Source organism: Zootoca vivipara, chromosome 14, assembly GCF_965207765.1.
Source record: "Zootoca vivipara chromosome 14, rZooViv2.hap1.1, whole genome shotgun sequence".
In the NCBI taxonomy this organism is placed as follows: domain Eukaryota; kingdom Metazoa; phylum Chordata; class Lepidosauria; order Squamata; family Lacertidae; genus Zootoca; species Zootoca vivipara.
The window spans coordinates 5,834,170-5,845,550 of NC_142597.1; the positions used below are offsets into that span (position 1 = coordinate 5,834,170).

At 45.1% G+C, this 11,381-nt stretch overlaps 1 pseudogene; it reads right to left on the bottom strand.

Annotated features, from left to right (window-relative positions):
• Positions 1-11,012: 11,012 nt before the first annotated feature.
• LOC118097437 (U6 spliceosomal RNA) lies at positions 11,013-11,071 on the bottom strand (annotated as a pseudogene).
• Positions 11,072-11,381: the final 310 nt, after the last annotated feature.

Below are 11,381 nucleotides of genomic sequence, written 5' to 3' on the forward strand. Positions count from 1 at the left end.
GATGACTGATGAGCCCCCCCTTGTGACACGTGTCACCCTCAGAAACCCTCCTTAGCGCCCATCAAGGCCCCCTGACCCTCTGATTTTAAAAATAAAAGTTTTCCCAAAATCTGTTAGTTTTTACAGTGCTGCAAGACAGTTTGTTTTGGCAGTTGAAGGATTGGTATTATTTATTTATTTTGCCCTTTGTGAGAGATAAATCAACTTGTTCCTTTGACTTAAGGTCTCTGGATCTTTTTAAATAATGTGATCTGGACAAAATGGGTGAATTAGGAAACCTTTTTTATTATACACACTTGCAAGTGGGGAAACCCAAGATCAGGCACATCTTCATCAGGAAAAACACAGCTTATAAAGTCGCTTGCCTGGTCGCAAGTCCCTCCTTCCACGCCCACAAGAAGGGGTGTGCCAGTTTACAGAAGTATCACGTCCACCTCATTAGCATTTTACCATTCCACTTCCCATGTTAATCATAATGCAATGCAATACAAATACCTTTATTGGCATTTCAAGTTAAGACATTCAAAATGGCATAGTACATAACAGGATGAGATACAAAGTCTTTCTTCTTCCTGTTTCCAAGAGATGTGAATGGGGAAATCCTTTCGATTCCTCAATAATAAGAGGCAGTGGGGTGAGGGAGGTCAGGGCCACATCCACACCATTTAAAGCGCTATGAAGCTGCTTAAACACTCATGGCTTCTTCCCCCAAAGAATCTGGGAGCTGCAGTTTGAAAAGGGTGCCGAGAGTTGTTAGGAGACACCCCTGTTCCCCTCCCAGAGCTACAATTCCCAAAGTTCCATGCCAAGAAGGGAACCCTATCCCTATCCCTACCCCTACCCCTGATGCTAACCCTTAACTCTTAACTACAGCTACAATTCCCAGAGTTCCCTGGCAAGAAGGGAACCCTACCCCTACCCCTACACCCTTAACCAGAGCTACAATTCCCAGAGTTCCCTGCCAAGAAGGGAACTCTACCCCTACCCCTGATGCTAACCCTAACTCTAACCCTTAACTCTTAACTACAGCTACAATTCCCAGAGTTCCCTGGCAAGAAGGGAACCCTACCCCTACCCCTACACCCTTAACCAGAGCTACAATTCCCAGAGTTCCCTGCCAAGAAGGGAACTCTACCCCTACCCCTGATGCTAACCCTAACTCTAACCCTTAACTCTTAACTACAGCTACAATTCCCAGAGTTCCCTGGCAAGAAGGGAACCCTACCCCTACCCCTACACCCTTAACCAGAGCTACAATTCCCAGAGTTCCCTGCCAAGAAGGGAACTCTACCCCTACCCCTGATGCTAACCCTAACTCTAACCCTTAACTCTTAACTAGAGCTACAATTCCCAGAGTTCCCTGGCAACAAGGGAACCCTACCCCTACCCCTACCCCTACACCCTTAACCAGAGCTACAATTCCCAGAGTTCCCTGACAAGAAGGGAACCCTACCCTTACCCCCACCCTAACCCAACCTTAACCCTACCCCTACCCTGACCCTACCCCAACCTTAACCCTAACCCTAATCCTTAACCACCCTTACAACTCTCCGCCCCCTTAACCACCTACAGTTCCCAGAATCCCTGAGGGGAAGCCATTCTTGTTTAAAGCGTCTTCATAGCACTTCCAATGGACGGTGCGCCTAATGTGGCCTAATGCTTCCTCCCTCATTTTCCTCTCCCACTGCCCCATCACTTGCAATGCAGCAGATGTCCACCTGCAGTCTCCCTTCAAAGCTCCTTCTCTCAGGTATGGCCACGGCCTTGTCCATTGCTCCCTGCCAGTATTTCACGTTCATTTCTCTGATATAAATAGGGACGTCCTGCGCTTCTCTTCATGACTTTGAAGGCTGGACTTGGGGGAAACCTCACCGGCTCCAGACATCCCTGTAAGGCAAAGGCAAACAGGTGAGTGGGGTGGCCACCATCCGACAGCATCCCCCCCCCCCAGACTTCTGTTTGGCTACCTGTTAACAAACAAGGCTTCCAAAACAGTTTGCATCAATCTCAGCCAGCGTAGCCTCATGGCATCCACTAGCCTGAATGCAAACTCTTCCGACAACCACCCACCAGCTGCAGCCTCGCCAGGTCCATTGCCAGACATCAACCAGCTTCAGAGCTGAATCAGTCGCCTTCAAGTAGCGATCCCACCAGCAAGTAAACTTTGTACTTGCCTTCTCCTTGCTCCACAGCATCCCAGCACCGGGCGATTGCCTCCTTCCGCTTGCCGGCTTGCCGCCACAGGGCAGGAGACCACCAGGGCTGAGTGCCACTGAGCTGCCCATTTCTCTCTGGAGAGGGCAACTGCCTTGGCCCACATTTATACCTGCTCAGCTGCTAAATGTTTTTGTGACATTGCAGTCAACCCACAGACAATGGCAGCAGCTGGGGAGGCATCACCATCACCCCCTCAGCCCTCACAATGGTGAGCGCAGCTCAGCAGCCCACACACCCACACACCCAAGTTGTGCCAATATCTGTGAAGGCCACACCGGAAACCCAAGGGGGCAGGAGGGGGACATTTTTCAGCCCAGTGGTCGCATTTCCCTCCACACAACACTAGTCAAATGCACAAATGAACAAAGCAATGAAAGCAAGCCTTATCTTTGCTCGGGAAGCTGTTCAAGGAATGACATGCAGAGAGAAAGTTAGCATCTCAGGGAAAAAGCACTTTTTCATCAATCAATCATTTATTGTATTTTACTGAAAGCCATTACAAATCCAGTTACAAAAGCACCAAACCCAATGACCCAAACTATAGCTCCCAGATTCTTTGGGGGCGGAAGCCAGGTGGATGCCATGTGAACTCAGCGATGTGTCAAGTGATGGCTACATACTACCTCCAGGTTCAGAGGCGGCATATTTCTGTATATCAGTTCCTGAGAATCACGAGGGCTGTTGTGGTCAGATTCTGCTTGCAGTTTTTGCACAGGCATCTGTGAGAACGAGATACTGAACTTGGGCCACTGACCTGATTCAGGCAGCTTTCTTATGTTACAAAACTTTTAGAAGATACCTGAAGGCAGCCTGTATCAGGAAGTTTTTTTATGTTTGACATTTTTTATATTTTGCTGGAAGCCACCCATAGTAGCTGGGGATAAGTAATAAAATATTATTATTATTATTTATTTAACTAAGAGAAAAGTTATGAACTAAGCTACAAGATGTAGCGTGTGCACCATTTCATGTTTTACTGGAAAACCTTTATTATTAACTGGTAGGCAGGACCTTGGGGGGGGGGAATTCCCCCTTGAATCTGACTTATGACTTCAGCACTGCCACTACAGAGTGACAGTGTCATCATAATTTCACCATGGCAACCAGCTGCTTCGTTTCCACTTATTTGAAAGGCAGGTCAGTGAGTATTTATTTATATAATATAATATTAAGTTTTCCATTTTGGTCCAAGCCAGGCAGAGAAATGTGACAAGAGGCAGAAAGCTAGGAGTACATCTTTGTAAGAAGAAGAAGAAGAAAAACATGCACTAGAGAGAGAAGGAAGAAGTAAATAAATAAATTATTTATGTTACTTTTTTATTCCAGCGTTGGAGAAATAAAGCCCAACTTGCAATAAATTTGTCTGCTTGACTACTACTTATCAGATTTTTCTCAACCAGTCTGTTATGGTTTATTCTCCATTGTTGTTGTTCCGTTAATTCTCTTCCATTAATTTTCCTTCACAATTTAACTCTTTGGTTCATGAGTGAGGGGCACTTTCCGTCAGTTCCCCCCCCTCTTAACAATACCACTCCTGAGGTATCCCAATTGGTATAACAAACCCAGGGGATCGCCTCACCCCTTGTTACTGGTTTGGGAGTCTTCTTCTCCTAGAAGAACTCTCCCCTCCTGGCTAGTATGAGACCAGGGAGTCTGTCTTCCCAGACTCAGTCCTCCAGGTAACTGCTGTCTGTATACCTTCCCCAGACCCTCAACCCTTAAGTCTTAATACCTAAGCAATGAGGCTCCTTCCTCTAGCTATAGATATACTCCTCAGAATGGATGTTCAACTCAGATTCTAACCAACTCTCTCAGACAAACACTGAGGTCCAGTGCCAAGGGCCTTCTAGGTTCCCTCCCTGTGAGAAGTGAGGTTACAGGGAACCAGGCAGAGGGCCTTCTTGGCTTATCCCTGTGGCTGGGAATACCCTGTCCCAACCCAAGACCTATCCCGCCCCCTCTTCCCCCCACCCCCGGCTCATCCCTGTGATTGGCCCCACCCTGTCCTTACCCATGCCCTATCCTGCCCCGCCCCTCCTCCCCCCATCCCCCACCCAGGCGAGCCTCCACCTCCACTCTGCCCAGTCTGGAAAGCCAAGCCGAGATGCTGTGGAGATGCTTTCCTAGGTGCAGTACCAGTGTAGCTGTCACTAGAGAGCACTGTTTTGCAACCTTCCTGGAACACGTGGTTTTTGGGGTTTTACGTGGCCCAGGTGTGCCATCTGTCTAAGCAGACAGTATGGGGTCACTCTCATATTCGCTTGGGATGTTATGTCCAAATTTGAACACAATCGGTCAAGCAGTTTCGGAGAAAAGTGGAGACACACCCACATGCCCAGTTTTTTAATATATAGATGTTATATAAATACATACAGCCATGCCTTTTTTTTTTTTGTATAAAGGGAATGCAGTGAATGACTACTATAGCCTCAGCACACAATCAACAATGAGGGAATTATGATAAACCTAGGTAGGTAGGAAGGCAGCAGTGAAAGAATGATAATACCCTAGGTGCTGAAGTATAAATGAAAAGGATTGATTGAGAGAGGATACAGTTGTAGATAAAATATTAAAATCTAACACTACGTCCACAATTGAGAAGAAGTAACTATTCTAACTGCAGACTAATAGTATAAGTAATTAAGACAAAACAAGTGACTTCAAAATTTCTTTGTTGTTAACAAAAATAATCTAGGGACTTAAAACTCGGGGGGTGGGGGACGGACGGGCGACAAAAACCTAATCAATCTTTCTAGCTTTAGCTGTATGATGTCTGATGGTGAGGAATTATTATTTCATTCTCAGCTGACAAGCAAACTGCTACTGATGACACATGTTTCACAGCTCTTCCAATACCTCAAGATGACACTACTCTGCTTGGAATCAAAATAAAAAAAATTCCTTCAGTAGCACCTCAAAGACCAACTAAGTTTTTATTTTGGTATGAGCTTTCGTGTGCATGCACACTTCATCAGATACACTGAGACAGAAGCCACCAGACCCTTATGTATATTCAGAGGGTGGGGGTGATGGGAATGGGTGATGGGCTGATAGGAGTGGTAAACCTGTTGATGACTGTTAACAACTGCAATTGGTCTTGCGGGGGGGGGGGGAGCAAGGGCTGAGGTGCTAAGGAAAGCTTGATCATGTATAATGAGATAAGAATCCTATGTCTTTGTTCATTCCAGGTGGCTCCAACTAGATGCTTCTAGTTCTCACCCCTCATATGCTTCTGTGACCACCTCCCTTTTTATAACCCTTGATTGCTGTGGGTGAACTGTCATGAGGCAACCTGGGTCTGCCACAGCCCACTCTGGGTAAATTTTGGATTGACCTGAATGCGTTTGGTATCTGGGATTTGTCTAAAGCTGGTGCACAGTACTACTGAATAGTATGTGTTAAAAGTGTGCTTATGGCTCCATTTCACATCTTGTATGGGTGTGTCTGATGGGTCTCACTGAATACCAACCTATATAGCTGAGCCAGGAACTAGGAGCTGAGCCAGAAGTCAAAACCATGAAACACAGAAATACGCTACAACAGGAGTGGATGGAATGCATCTTTAAATTCTGGAATGCCTCATGCTTGCCTGGATATAAGACAGAGAAGGATGTGAGAATGTGTGTGAAAACTAGACAACTCCAAAAATGCTAACATGTGCATCTATTGATCTGCCCACCACTTGCATGTAGTCCCCGGAAGGATGCCCACAAGGGAATGGGGCCCTCAGTCTGAAAAAGGTTCCAATTCCTACACCAGAACAAGGAAGACAGGCATGCTTTGAACACATGAGGAATACAGTGCATGGCTTCCTCAGACAGGCTGCTTGCATCCTGAAACTACATCAGACAAGATCAAAAATTGCATAATTCCTTTGTTTCCAAGGCTTGGGAGTTTCCCTGACTTGTGTCCTGACCTGTATTGCAATTTGGTTGAGTCTTAAAAAGCAGCATCTGGGAACTTTTGCATTTCTTTATCAGAGCCGTAATTAATGCCCAAAACATGGAGTGTGTGTGTGTGTGATTTATTTATTTTTGCATGCTAGATTGTGCAAATGTCAAGCTGAGAACTGAGCCCCACAAAAATATGGTCCAGATCTACTTGGAAGTGTTAACGACTTAGTTTAGGACTCCAGACAAGGCTCTAAACCAGGGGTCAGCAAACTTTTTCAGCAGGGGGCTGGTCCACTTATCCCTCAGACCATGTGCGGGGCCGGACTATATTTTGAAAAAAAATAATGAATGAATTCCTATGCCCCACAAATAACCCAGGGATGCATTTTAAATAAAAGGACACATTCTACTCATGTTAAAACATGCTGATTCCCGGGCCTTAGTTTGGGGACCCCTGCTCTAAACCTCCCCTGTCTGAATCTGTATGTCTCCCACACAGGCATGAGTGTAGCCAAGGGTTGAGTTGGCGCTGCCCCCCAGATCAAGTAAAACAATAGAAATACTTAATTAACTTAATTAATGTCAGTTCTGCCCCCCTAACAAAAGTCTGGCCCCCAAGTCCTGACCCCCTAACAGAAATCGTGGCTACGCCCATGCACACAGGGAATATATCCAGGGACTATGATCATGCTCTTTTTCTTAAGGCATAGGGAATGCTTCCAGATCTATGGCTGAAAGGCACTTGAGAAATGCAAAGCAGGGACATTTAGCATTTCTTTTCCTGTATTCTTTGCATGAGATTGACAAGAAAAAGAGTAACATCAAGGATGTAAAATGTGAAATGGCTGAAAGGCATGAGTCATACTGCAGTTACATCTTGCTTTGTGTTTGATAAACCTCTGTGTTTATCAAAAGCAAAAAGGGCACCATTTGCAGCCATTCCACTTGCACTGAATAAACAAAGCTTTCACTTTGAAACAATTCTCTCTCTTGCTCCTTAAAAAAGAAAGAAAGCCAGTACTGTAGAGAGAATAAGCAAACCCTTGTAGGCATTTGAAGTCAAACCATGGTTTTCTGAACAAAAAAAAGCACCAAAGTTCAATGATACTGGAGTACAGTAGATCCTAATGCAATAGCAGTCAAATAGTACTGGGAGAAAGATAAGAAAGAAGAGAAGAAATAGAGTAATTCCATGGATGGATACTAGGATGCAGGGCCAGTCCCACTATTAGGCAGAATGAGAGAGCCTTCTCAAGAGTAAGTGACTGGTGGGAGCAGGAGGAAGGGATGGTGGCAAGGCATTGGAGAGCAGAGTTTATACCAAGAGAATTTGTTTTATTAAGGTGTCTAGCAATATAAACAGCAAAGAAATAAAGGGGGTGTCATCTTGTCCTTTGCCTCAGCCAGTGAAATGTCTTGATGGATGTCAGTCTCCTGGATTTCAGCTGGACTTATTCCAAGGATAATAAATTAGCTGTCTGAAATAGCAATCCTATCCACAATTACCTGGGAATATGATTACATCTGAGCAAAAACGCATAGCATTGCACTACACATGTCAGGGAAATAAGTACTCCATGAGGAAGCCAGCACTACACAAGAACATCAGAAGTGCCCTGCTGGATCAAAACAAGGGGCTATCTAATATTGCATCCTGTTTGAAACATAGGCCAGCTGGGAAGACCAAGGCATTGGATTAAAACAACCACCTTCCCTCTGACTATCATAGCAACTGTTGATCAGAGGAGCAATGCTTTTGAAACTTCAGATTAGCTGCCAAGGCTCCGGACCAGGGGTCAGCAAACTTTTTCAGCTGTCCACTGTCCCTCAGACCTTGTGGGGGGGCCAAACTATATTTTGAAAATAATAATAATGAATGAATTCCTAGGCCCCACAAATAACCCAGAGATGCATTTTAAATAAAACACACATTCTACTCTTGTAAAAACACCAGGCAGGCCCCACAAATAACCCAGAGATGCATTTTAAATAAAAGGGCACAATCTACTCATGTAAAAACATGCTGATTCCCGGACCGTCCATGGGCCAGATTGAGAAGGTGATTGGGCCTGATCCGGCCCCCGGGGCTTAGTTTGCCTACCCATGCTCCAGACCATGACTTCAAAAGATGACATCCCTGAGGAGGAGATGTATCCACCCCGTTATGACTTTATGTAGAGCTGTAGGCACAGGAGCCCACTTATTCTCCCCTGAACAAAAAGGAAACACCTTTGCTGCCAGACTTTGATTATTGGTCTACAGACTCCTCAAAGGATCAGGAGCCCCCTCAGCTTGAAACAGGCCCAGAAGAAGCCAATGACAGCAGAAGTCCTTTAACTGCCCGGATGCAGCATTCAGGAGATGAAGCTTCCAGTCAATGAATGCCTAGCCCAGGCTATAAAGATCTGCCAGTTGCTCTGGGGTGCCACTGAAAACCTACATTCTGCCTCAACTGCAGAATCATGAATTGTGGTACTGAAATCCAGACCTAGGTCGCTATCTAATTTGCTGATTCTGCCTGCCTTTCTTTTCTGACTGCCAGGAACACTGGAACTATTGATCTCCCCTGTGTGTCGCCATAACTTGCCTGTGGTGGATCAGGATACTATAATGTCCAGTGTTGCTCTGATCCAAGTACAAGAGCACACTCTTCCAAGAAGCATTTTAACCCTCAAAAAACGTTTTGTTTTTAAAAAAGAAAATTATTATTATTGCTTGCAGAGGAGCAACCATCTTAGTGTACAATTTGCTGACATGTCTTTGACAGGCTACAGAGCATTGCAAGAACTCTTCACCAAGTGAAGCAAACATTTCTATTGAGATCAAAGGTCAGCTCTTATCCCCCAAACAAATGGCTGGGGAAAACAAAGGACCTGTCAGAAAGCAGAAGCGTGACCACCTGAAATAAACTGGTAAAGTCTTGTGTGTATAGCTAGAGAGACCAGGATTGTAGGGGGCGTATGTATTGGAACTCCCCCCCCCCCCACACACATACTCCCCACGCATGATAAGTTGCTGCAGTTCAAGGGTAAAAAGATTGCTTGTTCAGGTGGGAACATTGATTCTCTTCCCAGTGTTAGAACACAGCAACTAGAAATCCTCTCCAGATGTTACTTTAACTGGAAAGGAGGGCAGAGGTAAAGGGAATACTAGCTCCCTTGCCTCATTCTGGAGGGTGTTGAGGCATCAGTGCAAGTGTGTTCTCTCCCCTCCTACAGAATCATAGCACATTCTAGACTCCCTGTTTGTGGTCCCCATTCTGCAATATGGCACCTAATTTGCCTTAGAGACAGTAGCAGGTTCCACTTCAAACGGACTATACCACAGAATTTGAAGTTCCTTTGCTGAATCCTGTGGAGCTTTCTCCTCACACCACTCTGCACTTCCATGAACAAAAGTAATGTGTGTCAAGCAGAATTAACTAGAGCTGTGCACAGACGTCCTCTCAAATTTGCACACCCTGCTTGTTAGCAGAGATATTGCTGTGTGCGTGCTATTTCACCAAATATGTCCAGGAGAAGAGAAACTCTCCAACTGTTTCTCAGGATTTTGGCTCACCATAACAAAATGTCCAGTCTCAACCATCACAGTATACAGTATCCCTCCTCCCCCTGCCCACCAGAAGGGCAGACAAGGCAAGACAGAAATCTCCCTAGTTCTCAAATAATTGAAAGGACTAGTGGGAGAGAACGACACACACAGTGAGATTGAAATTGGAGGCTTAAATTATTAGGCTGTACACAGTTCTCATTCATTTACAATTTGATTTTTTTGTTACTGACAAGGTAGTTAAAACACACACACACACAAAAGAGCAGTGCTGTATGCAGCATAATATTAATAGAGACTAATTAGGAAAAGATTAGCATTGGAGAAAGAAAAGCATTTTGATTCATCTTGTATGTGCCTGCCAATGCATCTTTTGATGCTGATTATTATTTTCAAGGGGTTGATGTTTACAGAGGTTTGATTAAAATGAGAAATGCATATTAAGATAGAGCACACAGGTGCCAATTCTCAAATGATAATGCCTAAACACCTCCTTCTCCCAGAGCACAATGAACTTTCAAAGGGTAGGGGGAAATGGGAATACTTCTAAGATCTTGACTGTATATTTTGTGCATGAATGTTCTTGACAATCTGAATGGCATACATGAAAGAAATGCCACTTGTTACTTAAAGCACACTGACTATTCCCTGTTTCAAAAGATGTGGTCCATCCTTTTGCCACAAAGATGTGGTAAGAAAACACCAAGGAAAAGAAATTGAGATGTTGTGTTTCTCTTTTCAAAAGCACGCGAGCGATGTAGCTCAGTAGTAGAGCGAATGTGTAGCATACAAATAGTACCTGATCAATCTCTGCTCTCTCCATGTAGGGCTAGAAAACCCTGTGGAATGACAGGGTAGCCCAGTGTAGACAGAACTTTGTCATTGTGTGTTCCAGTACCTACCTAGATATTGCCTCCACATCTGCCACTTGGATGAGTGCAGAATGTCCTTGGGCAACATGTGGCTTGCAGCTATTTTTTAAAAAAAGAAAATTTCATTAACACTTTTCATAGTACAGTGCTTTACAATAAAAAGCAAACTAAACAAAAAGAGAGAGAGAGAGAAGGCAAAGTCCTTTTTCATAACTCTTGTCCCATACAGAAAGAGGTGAACCCTCCCAGCTCTCACCTGGGAGCTTCCCTTTCTTCTCCCAGCCTCCCACCCCAGGAGATGTCCCCTTCCCTGCCTCTTACACAGGGTCCTTCAGCAACCAACCATCACCTTTATCTGCATGCAGTCCCCTCATTGGGTGACTAGGCACAACAGCCCCAGCCCCCAGGGATCAAAAGGAAGGAATAAAGACTCTGACAACGCTATATGGAATTAAAACGAGGCCACAGCTTTATTAAACTTCCATGCTAATCTCCTCTGTATTGTTCCAATTTTAGTATATGTGCTGCCGAAGCGAGCACTACTTTATTAAACTTCCGAATGTAGGAAGACCTTGGCTTAGGCCTTGGGCGTGTATCCCTCCCAGCCGGGGGAACTGGGGCACATCAGGGTAAATGGGATATGGGGGTGCTCTGCGAGACATAAGTGTAGTAGGCAGCCCAGCCCATATCACCGCTCGCAGGGTGATGACCTTTCAGTGCATGGCCAGTGACACCCATATACAGTATATAACCCCTTTAAGAGGGGGCCCCTGGAATCGCCACCGCAGGGGGGTGAGTCACCACTTTACACACACACACACACACACACACACACACACACACACACACA